This window comes from Corapipo altera, unplaced genomic scaffold (genome assembly GCF_003945725.1).
Source record: "Corapipo altera isolate COAL_440 unplaced genomic scaffold, ASM394572v1 45, whole genome shotgun sequence".
Classification (NCBI taxonomy): domain Eukaryota; kingdom Metazoa; phylum Chordata; class Aves; order Passeriformes; family Pipridae; genus Corapipo; species Corapipo altera.
Genome location: NW_020884877.1, coordinates 23,725,820 through 23,741,592, shown reverse-complemented (window position 1 = coordinate 23,741,592; position 15,773 = coordinate 23,725,820). Strand labels below are relative to the sequence as shown.

General features: G+C 42.0%; 1 protein-coding gene across 1 annotated transcript in view; it reads left to right on the top strand.

Annotated features, from left to right (window-relative positions):
• Window positions 1-15,773, top strand: part of SEMA5B (semaphorin 5B) — a 271,715-nt gene that overhangs the window by 60,356 nt on the left and 195,586 nt on the right. The window contains exon 2 of the mRNA XM_027637199.1: window positions 13,200-13,423. The gene's annotated coding sequence lies outside the window, so the exon portion shown is untranslated. The remainder of the gene's footprint in view (window positions 1-13,199; window positions 13,424-15,773) is intronic.

The following is a 15,773-nucleotide window of genomic DNA, read 5'->3' as shown; positions in this document are numbered from 1 at the left end:
TTGGTTCCAGACAGGAATTTTCATTGCTGCAGTGAAGTAAATCACCATGAGGAGGAGGCCTCACTGGTCCTGTCTGCATGGAGATGTTTTCAGAGCTCTGTTTCCCTGTGGGTGCCCCTCCATCAGTGACTGCATAAATGGGAGCTGAATGGTAGATCTGCTCAGGAAGCCTGAAGTACCTGCATCTTAAACCACGATAGTTAATGCAGTACCAGAAATGCCATCTTTATCACTCCTGTGGTCTGCAGTGTTGTTCTAGCTAAATCCCAACAGTATGGGATGGATTTGTCCCCAGGGCAGATTTAGTGAGGGGACCGAGAGTGCTATAGTGCCTTACAGTAGCATCATCTTGATGTGGCATACGTAGGACATGTGCAGTTTGCCATTCCTATCCACATCTTTTCGGCAGTTCGAAAAAGCTGAATTAATGATGGGAAGTAAAATAACTTTTGGGAAAATCATTGTTTTTCATGATTATTAATTTAATGATCCTTAGAAACAAATGGCTTTTAAACCTTATGTTAGGGAAAGGGAATTTCTCTGTAATTATTTTGGCTGATTTGCCTTCTTTTTTTTTTTTTTTTAAATTTTGCTTTCTGTAGCCTAGGCGGAGCTGTGTCTACCGGCAGCCTCAGTTCACGTTTCAGCCTTTCCTGGAGCTGTTGTATCTGTGTCCTCTCCAGAGCTCGTGTTCACAAAGTTTGTAAGAACTTACTTATCCTGGAAACCTCCACTCTTCTCTGGTCTGGTTTAAAGCTGGTCCATGAGTTCCCAACTGCATGTTGGGTCTCCTTCCTTAGGAACCAGAAACAGTACTGATCTTTGTGTAACTATAGAAACTAATGCTTTAAAGGAACGACCGGCTGGGGCAACATTTGAGATAAAATTGAGCATTGAAAATTATGATTTCTCCTGATCAGTCATCATGTGCAAGGGATAAAAGACCTGATTACCACTGAGACTGCTCAGGGAGACAGTCCAACCAGGGTGGGTGTTGTTTTGTTCTTGTTTGCCACCTTCTCTGTGTGGCACATTGGGTTGTCACGTGAGGAGAGTAAGAGGAGCTTGTTCTCTGTGCAGTCATTGTCAGGTTGTCCATGGAATATGGGGAATACAGCTCTTCTCAGCATTGTAGGTCCTGCTGGGGGGCTTCTGCACCAACAAGCTCCTTGCAGTTGTTCACTGACACAGCTACATGAGCAGGAGTCTGGAGCAGGTGCTTTGCCTTTGTGTTCTGTGTGGGCTCTGTCCCTACTCTCAGTAAAAGACTAGGCATGTCAAACATGCTGAGGTCCTTTAAAATTACTCCTTTTCCTCTAATGTTAGCAAAACCAGTGCTGCTACAAGGAGAGCCTCACCTTGTCATGCCTAAAAGGCTGTTACAGAGCAGTGCCTGTGACTCAGCTTTGGAGTAGTAGAAACCTCTGGAAGAGTACCACAGCCTTTGCTGTTGTCTGTAGAAGCCTCCTCTCCTTCCTCAACATAGGTGCTCAGTGTGAACGTGTGAAGTGGTGAAGATCAACTACAAACTCACTTCTCTGAAATACTTTCTTTTCCTCTTTTCATCCTCTCCCATCTGCTCTTTTTTTGCACTTCTGTTCCTCTGGTGATGATAAAGACCCCCCATATTCATTCTGTGGATTTCCTCTCCCTAAGGCAGCCAGTGAAGAATACAGATGGCATTCAGTGTAAATCAGAGGAGGATTCCAGTTGCGTCCCCCCCTACCCCACCCTTTTCATGCTCTAGGCATTAGTATAATGAAGGAGAAGGCAATGATTGTTGTTTAATTTACATTCTTTAAGGAAGATTCCTTTGGCCTGTGTGGGACAGGAAAAGACTGGTCAATGTGGCAACATGTGAATGTCTAAGTCTGGACTGAGGGCTGATCTTTCATGTATTTAGGTAAAGAAAGGAATGTGCCCCCACCTTCCTTCTGCAGATCATCCTCACCTGCCATACCCGCCCTTGTGACCTGTTTGTGAACAGTGATTCATGGGCTCACCAAGAACACAGCTGCTGCAGATCATCCCGGTCCAGAAATGATGACGCAGTGCTGTTCCACCACCAGCTGAGAGACGCTCCCATAACTGGCCAGAGCAATCACTCAGTGAAAGAAGAGATCGTTTGGCTGAGAGCTGTGCCAGGGATTTTCTTGTACAATGCACTAAAAAGCCAAACTAGAGGAGCTAGGTTGGTCTGACCCGTCCCTGTGAAAGGGGGAGTAGAGTCTAGTCCCCCACTGTGTCGTCTGCAATATTGCCTCTTACGCTGACTCATTTCACCAGGACAGAGCGAGGGGAAGCAACAAGCTTGGTTCTGCCCCTTGTTTTCCCTGTAGGGTGGCTGCACACAGCCTGATGTTTAGTACTTCTTTCTCAGTGAAGTGGATACAGCTTTTCTCTGGCAGAACTGAGGGAACTGGAACTACCTGTGCCACAATTTGTTCCCTGGGTTCTGCTCACTGGGAAAGCTGGTGCCAGCCTTTATCAGAGCAGATGATGTCTTACAATCAAGATGTAAGTGATTGCACTATTAGGATTTTTTTCCAAGTCAAAAATGGCTCTCCAGTAATGTAAAATTTTTCATCTCTGATCATACTCTGATGGGCACAGGGTAGTTCTTCTGCTTCTCCAGCACATCTTCCTTTCCACAGACAAAGGTCCACTAATTCATTTATTTGCCACTTTTTCCTCTCTTTTAAAAACTCGTTAAATTTCCACCACTAGGAAAACATTTAATTGCCTTAAGACCTGCAACATGGTTTTGAGTCTGGTTCGTTGAAGCTTTGAGGCCAGACAACTTTATTAGCAACAGAGCTTCCTTTGCAGATAAATTCTCCTTTTCAGAGAACATCTTCCCTAAACAGTTTCACAGCTGATTATGGACACAAATAATTCATCAGAAAAAGTTAGTGATACTCAGTGCTTGGCAAGCCCTGAGTTATTATCCAGTTAATGCTGCGGCACTGTGCATTTCCAGCTGTGTTGCAGTGGCACGCAGACCTCAGCAGCTGTTGCGGAGCTCATCAAATAGCTGTTGAGCATCATCCCTGATTTGTCATAAACCTAAAGGTTCCTCTGGGGAAAGAATACCACAGCCTGGCTCCACTACAGTGATGCTCTGGCACTGTCATTACCGTAGGTACTCTGCTTGTTTGAATTCCTCCCCTCTCCCTTTTGCCTTCATTATTTTTCTTGTTTGTTGCAAGAGTTGGGATCAGATTATTCATAGCCTTATGCTTCTAACTGACTTGTCTGGAAATGCAGTTTGGTGTATGCTTTAGGGCTACCTGGCTTCATTTCTTCCTAACCAGCTGAGTTTACATTTTAAAAAATATTTAGATGCCTAACAATACCAAGAGGCACAGAACAGTTCACAGTTTTTGTGAACTGCTCAGGTACGTTGTCCCTATAAAGAAGAATAGAGTTCTAGGTGTAAGTTGTGGTATGGACAAAAGCTATGTTTTATGTAGGATTTTAATATTCGTGCTTATTTTGAATAGGATCAAATGCAGAAAACTTCAAAACTGGAAAGGAAATTCTGAGGGGGGCACGAGGGGAGCTTTGTATGGGGTTCACAGAAATGCTTTGTTTTAAGAAATGCTTATCTTCAGATGCATAATACAGAACATGCTGAAACAAAACCTTATTTCAGAATATTTAATGCTTCTCAAGGTTTTTCCATGTCTGAGTTTCTCCCTTTCAGAACTTTTCCAGTTTTCTTCCTTTTTTGCCTTTAGACACAGTTTTAGCAGAACTGATATGGTTTCCCAAATTGTTTTGGCTCAAGAAAAAAAGCTTCCAAAGATTTTCAGACCACTTCAGCCTTACTGCTGCTGAAAACCCTTTTTTGGTACTCATGTGCTTCCTAGAGACTGAAAAAAATCCAGCCCATGGTCTGCTGCAGAAGGTGCTTTGCAAATGCAAGAGATCACAGTTAAGTTTCTGATCCTGATGGCCAGATTGCTTAAACTCTCAGTTCTTCACTGTTTCATGATATTATGTGAACAACAATAAAGTTGTTTTTCTTTTTGGGTTCTGTGATTGTCTGTGTAGGGTCTGAGTTATTGCAATCCCTAATTTCAAGAGTTCATCTTTTTAACTCAGCCAACACCTCTTCAGGCTTGTAGTTTGGAAAGATCTTGTTCAAGTCACTGCTAAATGACCCTTATGTTTGTATGGAAACATTATCAAAAGATTCACGGAACTCACTGCTGGCCAAATCCCCCCATCTCTGAGAAACACGTTGACAGCAGTATTTTTCCTTCCCTAGGTTGCACTGTAATCTCAAGAGATTTGCAATGGTCAGGGACCATTACAGGGACACCCAAGTACTAGTGACAGGTGAAAGTGGTTGTGTATTTTCACAGAGAATTGCTCACTTCGGGACTGTGCTTCTTGCAAAACTTGCCAAGTCACCACAATTGGGCTGTGAGTGTCCTGGTGACTGCTCTATAAATAACCTGGATGGACAGAGACAGTGCAAAAAGCAAACAGAGCACTTAGGCAGTGAGGACTTTTCTGTTGAGCCTGCTGTGTTTGTGCAGGTTGTCATTGTGACTGTCACAAACTGGCTGCAAAAAATATTTTCAGCTGCTTGAGATAAAATGGACAGAGGTGGAGGCTTTGTGTTGGCTCGACACAGTGAGATGCTTTTGGGCCAGAAATGTTCTTTCTACTGCCAACCACCTGAAGACTTCTTTGGCCTGAAGGTTCACGTGTTACAGCTTATATATTAGTCCAATAAAAGATACACGCAATCTGCCTTGTCTTGCTATCAGTCTATCACTGAAAAAGTGTTGCTTCAGCTAATGGTGGCTCATATTTGATTTCTATCCAGTGTATTTTAAGGCTGAAAACCCATCCAGTAGGATGGATGTCTGTCTCAGTGCTGTCCTCTGCCTGTTATTAGGTATGTTTGTATTAATGATGAGATATCCTGCAGCATTAGTCAATTTAAATATTGAAAACAAATGTTCTCTCATTTCTCTGCCTTGGGGCAAGGAGTGATTATTCCTGCCTCGTCAGAGTATAGAAATCTGCATCTGTTGAGGTCTCTATTCTGCTGTGAGCCCAACATATGAACTCAGTTTGCAAATTCATCTGAGAAATGCTAAAATTGGCACCTGTTTCTGCAGGCACCTATACCAGTAATGTATCCAATGGTCTAAATACCACTTTGCTTTGGAATTGCAGTTTTTTAGACTTGGCCACTTGGATCAACATCCTTTGTCTCTTTATTGTTTGCATCTTGATGTTTCAGTGTCACCAGGATACCTTATTGTGACCCTGGGATGCAAACAGTCCATTGCTGAGGGGTTTTTTTTAGTAACTTGGCAACGTTATCTAAAGCAAAGCAGACTCTTGAAATTGGGACATACTGCAATTCACAGGGACAATGAAAAGTATTTGTGCTACAGAATATTTTGCACATTTGAAACCTCAGTTGCATCAATCTTACTCAGAAAAGAAGTGGCTGGAGCAAAAAGTAATTTTTTGCTGTTTAATGTTTCTGATAAAATTAGCATTTGCAAAAAAATGGTATAAGAGTTTCACACAATAGCCTTAATAATGTTTGTAGTGCTGTTTATAAATATGTGTTTAGGGAGATATAAAATTGTAGATGATTGACCTGATAAAGCCATAATATCATTTTCTGAGCTATTTAGGTGTGTTGACTGAATGAATGTTTAGAATCCGTGCAGCACATGTAGTAAAAATTTGCATGAAGACGGTATTGATTTCAGGTGTGGGGGAAGCATTTTGATGCAGAATAGAAGAGCTGCTGGATTTATCTGTATTCTAAGTTGGGAGCAGGCAGAATTTTCCCAAGGGACCCCTTCTAGTCCTAACGTGAGCTGGTGCAAGGCAATGGGAAGCATTGCATACGAGATGTATCCAACAACTGTGAGGTGCAGCTATTGGGTCCAGTTCCTGGTCCGTTCTGTGTACCCCAGTGAGGCATTCTGTGATGGGCTCTCTCAAATGGCCTCATTTCTAGCCCTTGGCACGAGGGAAAGCTGCTCCCATCATTACATTCAGAGAGGCAGAAGTAGATGTTACTCTTCAGGCCACTCTTGGCATGGGTCTAGTGATGAGTTACCAGCATTTTTTGGCAGCTGCATATTGATTTTGGCATTTGGGGGTTGCAGAGTTGGGATACCAGAAGCAGCAACAAGACTTAGCCCTTGCACAGCAGTGGATCAAGGGACAACCTACATCCCTAGTGAGTGGCAGTGAAGAGGGCAGGAGGAAAACAAGAAAGCATGGGGCACATTGCTGTGAGTTTCAGAAGAATAACAGAAATTTCACAAAACTGATACTCATGGTGATGTGCCATTTATGATGAAGCGCCTTAATTTGTTGAGATCATTTTGAACATTTTGTTTCTTCCAGCCAATGTCAAGATCTTTCTGTATCCTCAATCTGAAGCTCATTAAGTGCATGATGCATGGAAAACTGTTTGCCTCTGAATAATGTAATACTGGGGAAAACAAACCCTTAACCCCATTTTTTGTTGGACACCTTCTGCATTCCAAATTCCATCAATTTTTTATATGTGCATTCAAACACTTGTACATACATCTCGCTGTGTCTGAGTGTGGATTTGAAAGTCGCTCTGTGCAAAAATCTCATGTGGTCACAGAGAACAAAATACATAAGCGCAGTGCTTCATCCACCTGAGATGGCCCAAGAGATGGAAATGCCCCCTTACTGCCCGTGTTACAGATGGGTATTTCTCCAAAGGGAGATATTGAAGGATGCAGTGCATTTAGGAGTTTGTTGTTGCCTTGTTTCAGAGTGAGGAGAGAATCAATAATTTGTTAGGCTGTGAGCTGACGGCTTGTCTGGGTGCCAACTCCAGTGCCCTCCAGGATAGGCTGCCAAAGTGTCTGAGGGAGCAAAGCGGGATGTAAATTCCACAAGTCATTTTCCTGAAACTCTTATGTGGGAAACCTTTAGAAGCCTCTCAGTAAGGACAAAATCCTTCCAGACTTAATTCTTGTTTGAGCAAAATTCCTTCTGAGGTCAGTAGAACTAATCCTGAAGTCTTATCACTTGTTTACCTTGATGGGATTTGAGTGTGTGGGGGGAAAACAGAGGGTCTTGGGATAGGGTGCGCTGGAAATGCTTTCTTAGGAGGCTGGAAGGAGACTACCAGGCTCTTCAGAAGTGGGTGCACATGTGAAAGGAAGGCTTGCTTCGGTAAAAATCACCTCTGTTTCTCACTTTCTCAGCAGTGGTAGAAAGAGCAGGTGAGGATTCCTCTTTTCTCTAAAGGCTCTTTGGTGCCTGGGGGTGCCCAGCCCTGTCTCTCAGGGATGATGCAGCTCACACTTCCATGTATGTGTTTCAGAAGTGTTTTGCATCTGAGACCTTCCTTCTTTTGCATCCTAGAGGAAAAAAAGCCCTCCATGCTGGTAACTCCTTCCTGACGTTTTATCTGTAACACAGTCCATCAAAGTGATAAGTAGCATCAAATATAGAAGCAGATGAGAGCTGGAACATTGGGTTCTTTGGTCCTCAAGCTGAGAAGGAAACTCTGGGTTTGCCATGTGGCTCTGAGGAAGGCCCCTTTTGGGGGGGCTTTGGAGCAAGTCCTGGTCCTGGCTCTGCTTGCCCCAAGTATTGTCATAGTGAAACCCCATGAAAGGCCCCTTGTCCCTGCACTGCAAATCATGGCATGCCAACAGTGCCCTCAGCAGAAAGTTCTCCTTCCTGTCTTTTTTTCCTCCGCTGTTTCTCCCTGCAAATTGAAATCTATCTTCTTTATAACGGACTTGGCCTTTATTAGCCAAAGATCATGCCTCTTTATTAACCTTCCAGTAAGCCTACATCAGCTGAGTGAAACACCGTTCAGCAGGGCATATGGTATCATAGAAGTCACTGCTAGTGTCACACAACTGTGTACAATTTGGTTTGGTTTGAGGAGTTTTGCTTTTTAGTAAAGAGATGGAAAATGTTCTTCTTTTCTGCTTTCTGGTGAGCGACTTATAAACAGCCTGTGTGAAATTGGCTCTGGAAGATATAATCAGAAAAATATATAGGCTGTTGCATTGTTTTTATGAATCCCAGGTCATGGTACAGGGGAGATTCTGTGGTAAAGTTTCGTTAAAAGTAAAGGAGGAACACTAAAAGCTCTGCTGCTGATCTGGGGAAAGTAAAACTTCGTCAAGCCAAGTAACACTGGGCCATCTTGTACTTTATTCCCTGCTGTTTATCTAAAGCACATTTCTTACATTCAGTAAATTTCTACTTCTGGCAGTTTATAACTCCATGAGTTTAAGAGCCTTTGACTAATTAAGAGCAGAGAGATTTTCACCATGCTGCCACAGCCCCACTGGAAGAATAATTTCCAAGTGTTTTGCTCATTGGGGGCATATGAGGCCAAAATTACAAACACATACATATATCTATCTAAATATATAAATACACACTCAGATTATATCTATGTCTGTATCCATATTTGTTAAAAACAAAAGCCTTAGAGGCGAACACCTTTGGAGGGAAGAATGTAGATAATGTAACAAAGTCTCTGGTTGGGTTATAAGTTATTTGTACGTTAATCGTGGAAGAAATTTCAGAGATTTGATCCTACAGGTGAAGAAACGTGTGATTGTGTGAGTGCATGTGCACACATGCAGAAGGCAACTGTGAGGGATGCCTGTGCTTAAACTGATCAGACAAGTTTTATTGGTTCTGTCCATCGATGCTGTTTTGAAATATGGCAGGCTGAGCTTATTAAAGTAGCTCAAAAATGTCTTTCCAAAATGGCTTTGGGCTCCGGTTCCCACACTCATTTACTTCCTTGATTCGTTTCAAAATCTGCTCCCTCAGCATCTGCTGCTCTTGTGCACGCATATGCATTGAAAAATGGATCGTTACCCAGCAGTTTTCTGTAACAAAAGAAGGGGTTTGGTCCAGATCCAGAGAAAGACATACAGTAAAGATCACAACTGAGGAAATGACTGTATCAAATTGCGCGCGAACAGTGAGAAGGTAGAACGCATATGAAAGGCAGCTGAGTTAAAAAAAATGTATAAATGGAGAGGCAATTCAATTGAAACTGACAGCTGCATTACCTTTCTGGTGTTGGATGGAGCCTGACTCCACTATAAATCCTGTACACCAAAGCTCAAGATTTAGGCAAAATAAGAGTTCTTAACTTCATTCCTGTTTGGCAGCATGATCCAATGCCTCTCACATCTCTGTGAACCTGATTGCCAACTCTTACAGGGCTTGGGGCAGCACTGAGACCCCTTGGGTTTTTAATTCCATGTGTAGATGTTTGCGGTGCCACAAGGGAAGAGTCTGGTCTGAGCCAGTAAATGTGTCCTGAGTATGAGTGATGGAAAATGAAAGCAGTCAGGGAAAGAAGGATTTGTTGATGGAAGTTAACAAAACACCTCTTATTTTAGTGAAGGTTGAAAAACAACCTTCTTGGGATAAGAGAATTTACAAATGTCTTATTATGCTGTTGCTAAGATCACACCTGTAGCATCATGCACCAAGATCATGCTCTTAGCTTCAGAAATCAGACTCCAAAGGAAGACTGAAACATTAAAGGAGATACGGGAGTGGGAATGAATTTAGCCACTTTCATCTAGAGAAATGCTTAATGGCAGGATGATCATCTTAAGGGTCATTTAATATTGGGAAAAGGAAATGACACATAGCACAAGTAGTAACACAAAGAACAATGAATTCAATTTAATAAAGGGCAAATTCAAATTGGAAATGAGACTAAACTTTTAGATGGTTGAGGGCAGGCAGAAGGGGAAATCGTTTGCTTAATGAGGTAGTTATGACAAACTAGGTAGAAATATTCTGTTTTCCGAAATCAGCGAGTGTGGAGTGCAATTTTCCCTGCCTTATACAGTGAATTCATCTGGGGAGTCCAGTGGTGTTTTGTCAGCCTTGTCTATCATGACCATTAGTTGCATTAATAATCCGTATTTTAATAAAGGCACTACGGTAGCAATGGTACATGTTGAGAATCCTTGCTTCTCTAATGTGAAGAAAGAAATTGGATTTTTTGTGGCTTCACAATACAAAACAAAAAGTTAGGTGTGCTGTGGTTGTCTGAGGTGAGATTTATGTGAGGCCACATGGAGATTTATAGCCTCACAGCTTCTGTGTCTGGTCTGAACCGTGTTGTGGGAAGGCTGGGGTGGAGTTTTCCAGGGGTTGAGGGAGACCTGGGTGCTTTACTCTTCACTGTGTTGCGGAGGCAACTGGGCACCCCAGAGATACCTGTTGAAAATCTTACTCTTGTATGTCGTTCTTACTGTTTCCTTGAAGCAGAGCTGACCCAATGGCTGTTAGTAATGCCATGGTTCATCTTAATTCACCACCTACAGGGCTTGCTGCTCCAAGTGGGCTCTTAGTCTCCTGCTTGCTTACAGCACTATTTAGGAGCATGTATGAAAACAGCCTTGTATCTGTGTTGCCAGGAAGGCTTTATGAAAAAACAACAGGCATACTGCCTGAACCTTCCATCTGAGTAAAAATGGACCAAATGTATTTCTAGTGCAAATTTACTGGCATTAGTGAACAGTGCAAGAACTGATACTGATATTTAAGTCAGTGATTCTAGTATGATGAAGACAAATTATTAACAAAACTGTTTATCTATTTATGGCACAGATAGACAGTTGATAGTTGTTGCTTTATTTTAAATATATTGACAGGAACAAAGTACCTAATTAATGAGGTCCCATAGGGATCCCAGTTAATAATTGCCAACTGATGGGCTTTGCTATGTCTGAAAATTAAATGGTAGCACTGGGTGCATGGAAATGGCTCATATTGTCCAAAACAGCTGATGATTACTGTGTTTAAGTAAAAGAATTCTCATAAGGATTTGAGCTGCTCAAAATTTAATGCAATTTTTCCAGGGCCTTGATAATCATCAGGAAATTAATGTAAAACTGTGATCTCATGTCATTTGGAAAGTTAATGGAATAATCTGATGGGCAGAGGTTGCTAACTGTACACTGGAAAAGAAAAGTCTTTAGGCATTGGTCTCTGTCAGCAGCAATGGAAGTGGAGAAGACAGTAGATTTTATTCCATAATTATCTGACATGAAAATGGGTGGTGTACCAAAGAGAAGTAGGGAAGTGTTGCTTTTAGTGAGGAAAATAGGTCAGCCTTAATACTAGCATTGGTTGTTACATGCTACTATGGATGTGTATGTTGGAGAGCTCGTTGGAAAATTAATTTATTCCCGTAAAAACATTGCTTTATAGAAATCTTTCTTTGAGCTTTGAGATTTTCATTGGAGAATGGAAAAGTAGCAGTTTCCGTCTACCAGAAGGTTTCAGATGGAAACCTGGTTTCTGGTCAAGTTTCTTTCCCCGGTGGAAACACATAAACACTTGCAGGAATCCATCTTTACTGGTGTGGACCAGTGTTCACCAACTAATGTGTAGCACATACTGTTCTCAGCTGTGTAACTGATTTAAGCTTTAGTCTTTTATACTGGGGCATCGGGTTGTTCCTTAGGGTGCAGATACCAGGTGGTCTTCCCCTAGAAGAGGGGAAGGTCTCGTCCTTATTCCTGTGTAAAATAGGAGATGCTTTGTGGGATGAGAAAACGCTCCCATGTTGTTAAACTAAGGACATATTTCCGATGTCTTCCCTCTTTTAAGTAGGTGTCAGTCACATTTTTTTGGTTAGATACCATAGACTAAATCCTATCTCTGCTCTGGGTCTGAAGGTGAACAAAGTAGTTCATCACCAAGGCAAAATAAGTCTTTCTTTATAACTGTTTCTCTTCATTTTATCTCAGCTTCTCAGTGTCTGGCAGATTCTCCGTCCTTTATGCCATTCCTCTTCAGCTCACTAACAGAGTCGTCATTAGCTTTGCATATAAGGGCAGGCTCGGGGATTTCATTACTTCTCTGCAGTTTCATTCACTCTTTCTTGGGTTTTCTTTGAAATTTATTTTGTTTATCCGTGTGCAGTGGGGGTTTGACACGGTGAAAAAGGATGAGTTCTGCTCTGAGCCTGGTCTTCACTTTGTTCTTAGCACTTGTAATTACTGTGGGACTGCACTGACCTGAAGCGGTGCTCTAACAGTGCTGGCATGTGTATCTCATTTTTATAAGTTTACTTGTACTGTTTAGAACAATCTGAGGAGATTTATAATTGCTTGTTTTGTAATACAGCCACAAAGAATTAAGTAAGGGCTGTATAAGTAATCTCTTTTCCTCTAGCCAAAGAAGCACTGCCGTTTTTTCATATATCAACTTATTTAGGGTCAGAGTTTGACTTCTCTCTGCATTTGATAGGTATATATAAGTGCTGCATCTGAGTAGTTCACAGAGGGATTTAGCACTTTGATTTTTAAATGCAGTGCCAAACGTGAAGAGAACAGTGTAGTTTGATTAGAATGGAGCCCATGCAATGGTGAGAGGTACATTTTCAGCAAAAATTACTGTGAGAAGAGACAGTGACTTAGGAAAGCATTGCAATTAAAATTGTGACTGACTTGATACTGGAGACGGAAAACTGCTAGCTTTTGATATTTGCTAGCTAGGCAGAAACTTGGATAATAAGTGTTTTCTGAGAACAGAGATACGGAGGAAAGATGGCTTACGTTTAAGACACTACACAAGACTCAGAAAATTGACTTCAGTTCCTTTCCTGGCTGCCTCACAGGATACCTCTGCAGTCTTGGGGACGATTACAAAGTTTTGACCATATGTTTATGCTGCATGTAGTGATCTGGAGCCCTCATTTTAGTTGACCTTCGTGAAATTCTAACCTACCAAGTAATATTTACTCACTTGTGTATACCAGAAAGTAAAAACAAATGGTCTTTGGAAAAATTAAACTGGGTCATGTTTACACTGAATAAGGATTCTATGTCCTGGTCAGTGATGGATGAAAAGTAGGGCCTTCAGAAATGATGACTATATCAGACTCAATCCTCAGACCAAGCATGGGACCATTTAAATTTTTTCAAAAAATGCTGTGAGGAAGGAGAAGGGTGAAGGGGAGGTGATGCTTACCATGAAGGATATGAGCTGTTTTCCCAAGATCTTTGTCACATAACTCAGGAAAGAGGAAGGACCTGGCAGAAGTAAGAGAGACCCTTCCTCAAAGAGGTCTTTATAGCATCATTTTTGTATCAGCCAGATGCAGACACACTTCTTTTTTAATGAAGGAAAAAAATGCCTTTTTGTTTTAATAGATAAATCACCCACGGACAAGCTTATGAGAAAAATAGAAGAAAGAAGGCCAAAGAGGCATGCCAGAGAAGGAAGTTTGCAGAGTCCAAGGGGTTCAGAGAAGATTGCAGTGGGACTGCCTCTGAGAGGGAGTGTTTACATCACCAATTCCTGACGGGTTTACCTTCTGGGACTCCGACCTTGGACTGCTGCCGGGACATTTGTCTTGGACTTGTTCTCTGGACTGGTGAGTTAGTTATGGAATGACACACATCTCTGTTGTGCTGGAACATGATATTTTCAGATTGCTCAGTGTGAGAGGTTTTGGTCTCTGATCATTCTGTCTCTCGCTCCAGTGATGAGAGGATATGTCAAGTAGTTAAAGCACAAATCTGAGAGCTAAAAGACTTGGCCAGTGTTTCTGAGGCTGCCACAGCCTATTTGTGATTTCGTACAAGGCAAAGAATGACAGACATTAGATGTAGCATTTTCCAGTGGCTCAGGGCTCTCTTAACTCTGTTGTCATTGGACTCAATGGGACATTCTCCCTTGAATTTGTTGGGAACAAGGACCTTATATTTCAGACTGTATGTGAAGTAGGTAGGTTTCTCTAATCATTTGGATATAAAAAGTGTGTGCCTGCTGCAGTCCAGGGAATTGCTGCAACTTTTCAGATGCTGAAAGCACAGTTAACTGAAAAGGTAGGTCACTACTGCTGGCCCTGATTATACCAGTTCAAATCCAAAATAGCCTTAGTGTGTTTCACCAAAGTTCATTGTTACACAAATACCTGCTACTTCTCAGTCACTCAGGACAGGTAGATGTGATGTGTAGGCAGGGCACTGGTGAGTGGAAATTGATTAGAATATATCCCAGACTAAGTAAACAACATTTTCTGCTGCAGCATTACAAGAAGGTGCTATTTATAGTTTGTGCTCATTTTGTGCTGTCTGAAACTAGGAAAAGTTTCCACTTTGGAAAGATTGTAGTTTCTGTTTGGAAAATAGAAAGGCATTTTTAAACTCCTTATTGAAAAATAATCTTTTATTTTGACAGAAATATAAAATGTTTCTCTCTGATTTTGTAGAAAGATGGACCCAACACAGAGTTTTACAGAATAACCAATTTGGTCCCATACTGTTGATTCATTTCCCTTTGGACTATCTAACAAAGAGATGTGGGTCCAGAAGATGATTTCCAGGGGAAATAGCAGTATTGTTCCTTCAGACAGCTCCCAGGCTAGGAGTCCTCTGGAAGATAGAAGACATGAAGGAATCTGCAGGAAACAACCAAGTGGTGCCATTAACAGAGAACAGTCTGCAGAGAGGTGTTCAGTAAGCCCCCAAAATCTCAGAAACACTGTTCCTTTGGAGGTTGCTATACTGAGCATAGATTTGGTCATCTGACAAGAGAGAACGGGATCTTGCTGCTGGACAAAAATACACATCCAGAGGGTCCAAGTGCCATAGTCCCTAGAGAAAGAAGGAATAGTCATGTGCTCCTTATGCTCTGGAGGCTTGCTCAGTCAAGTCCCTCCTGTGCCCTGGGCAGTGTAGAGGCAGAGGAATCTTATCTTACTGAGAACTGTTCGACTGCTTATTGGGATCCTAGAAGCCCTGTGAGTTTGATCTTAAAATGTACTTTGTTTGTGGCATGGCTGCTGCAAGGGTGGGGTTGCCGGCCTGGAGCCCTGAGTGCTGTAAAAGCACTGGCGGTGTTTCTCTGGTGTCCTGCAGCGTGAACTGGCACAGAGCAGTGCAGGGTACTGACAGAGACCAGCAAGACAAACTTGGTCGCCTCACATCTCTTCTTTGATAGACCTGGCAAATCCAGAAGAATGGGTGTGTCAATGGCGACAAATCAAGCTTTCATGTCAGAATAGAGTTGTCTTGGAAATTTCCTGGGTAGATCTACTGATTGCACCCTGGATCTGGCTTAGAAACTGTGCAAAAGGTGATCTTGGCTCAGTGGGTTTTACTTCTTTGATCTTCACTGTCCAGAATAGCACGCAGCAGCTGTACTCTTTGGAGGAAAAATAGGCATTTTCTTTGACTAAAGATGTTTGCAGTCATTTCCTGTTTCCCCTTAAATTCTTTTCATAGTCATATTTTTAATGCTAATGAGAACCATAACTAGATGTTTAAAAGATCCTTTGTCCCTTGAAACATCTCTTGGAATAGCCAAAGACAAAAAACCAAAACCTAAGGAACTAAAGCTCCCTCTCCAATCACCTAAATTAATCAGTCTTAAAGAAAAGTGTGCAGCGTGGTGCAGCCCTCCAGGGCACCCTGGCCGGCTCCATGACTTATGTTGCCTTGTCTAGGTATCCAGATGTGCTGTGGTGTGGGATTATGCTCTGTCCTCAGGTGCCTGCCACACTTACGCCGTGTAATCAGACTGAATTCAGGATGAATGTTGACTACAACAGAAAATTATTTCCAAGCAGCTGTAAGTCTAGTTTAAGCCTTTTAGGATCAAATTTTCATCTTCAATATAAATGCACTGAAGGCAAGAGTTTATCTTTTACAGCTCTTGAAAGTAGAATCTAGAGCTGAGGGTTGTCTTCAAGCAGTTGTCTTCAAGCAGGGCTATCCCTG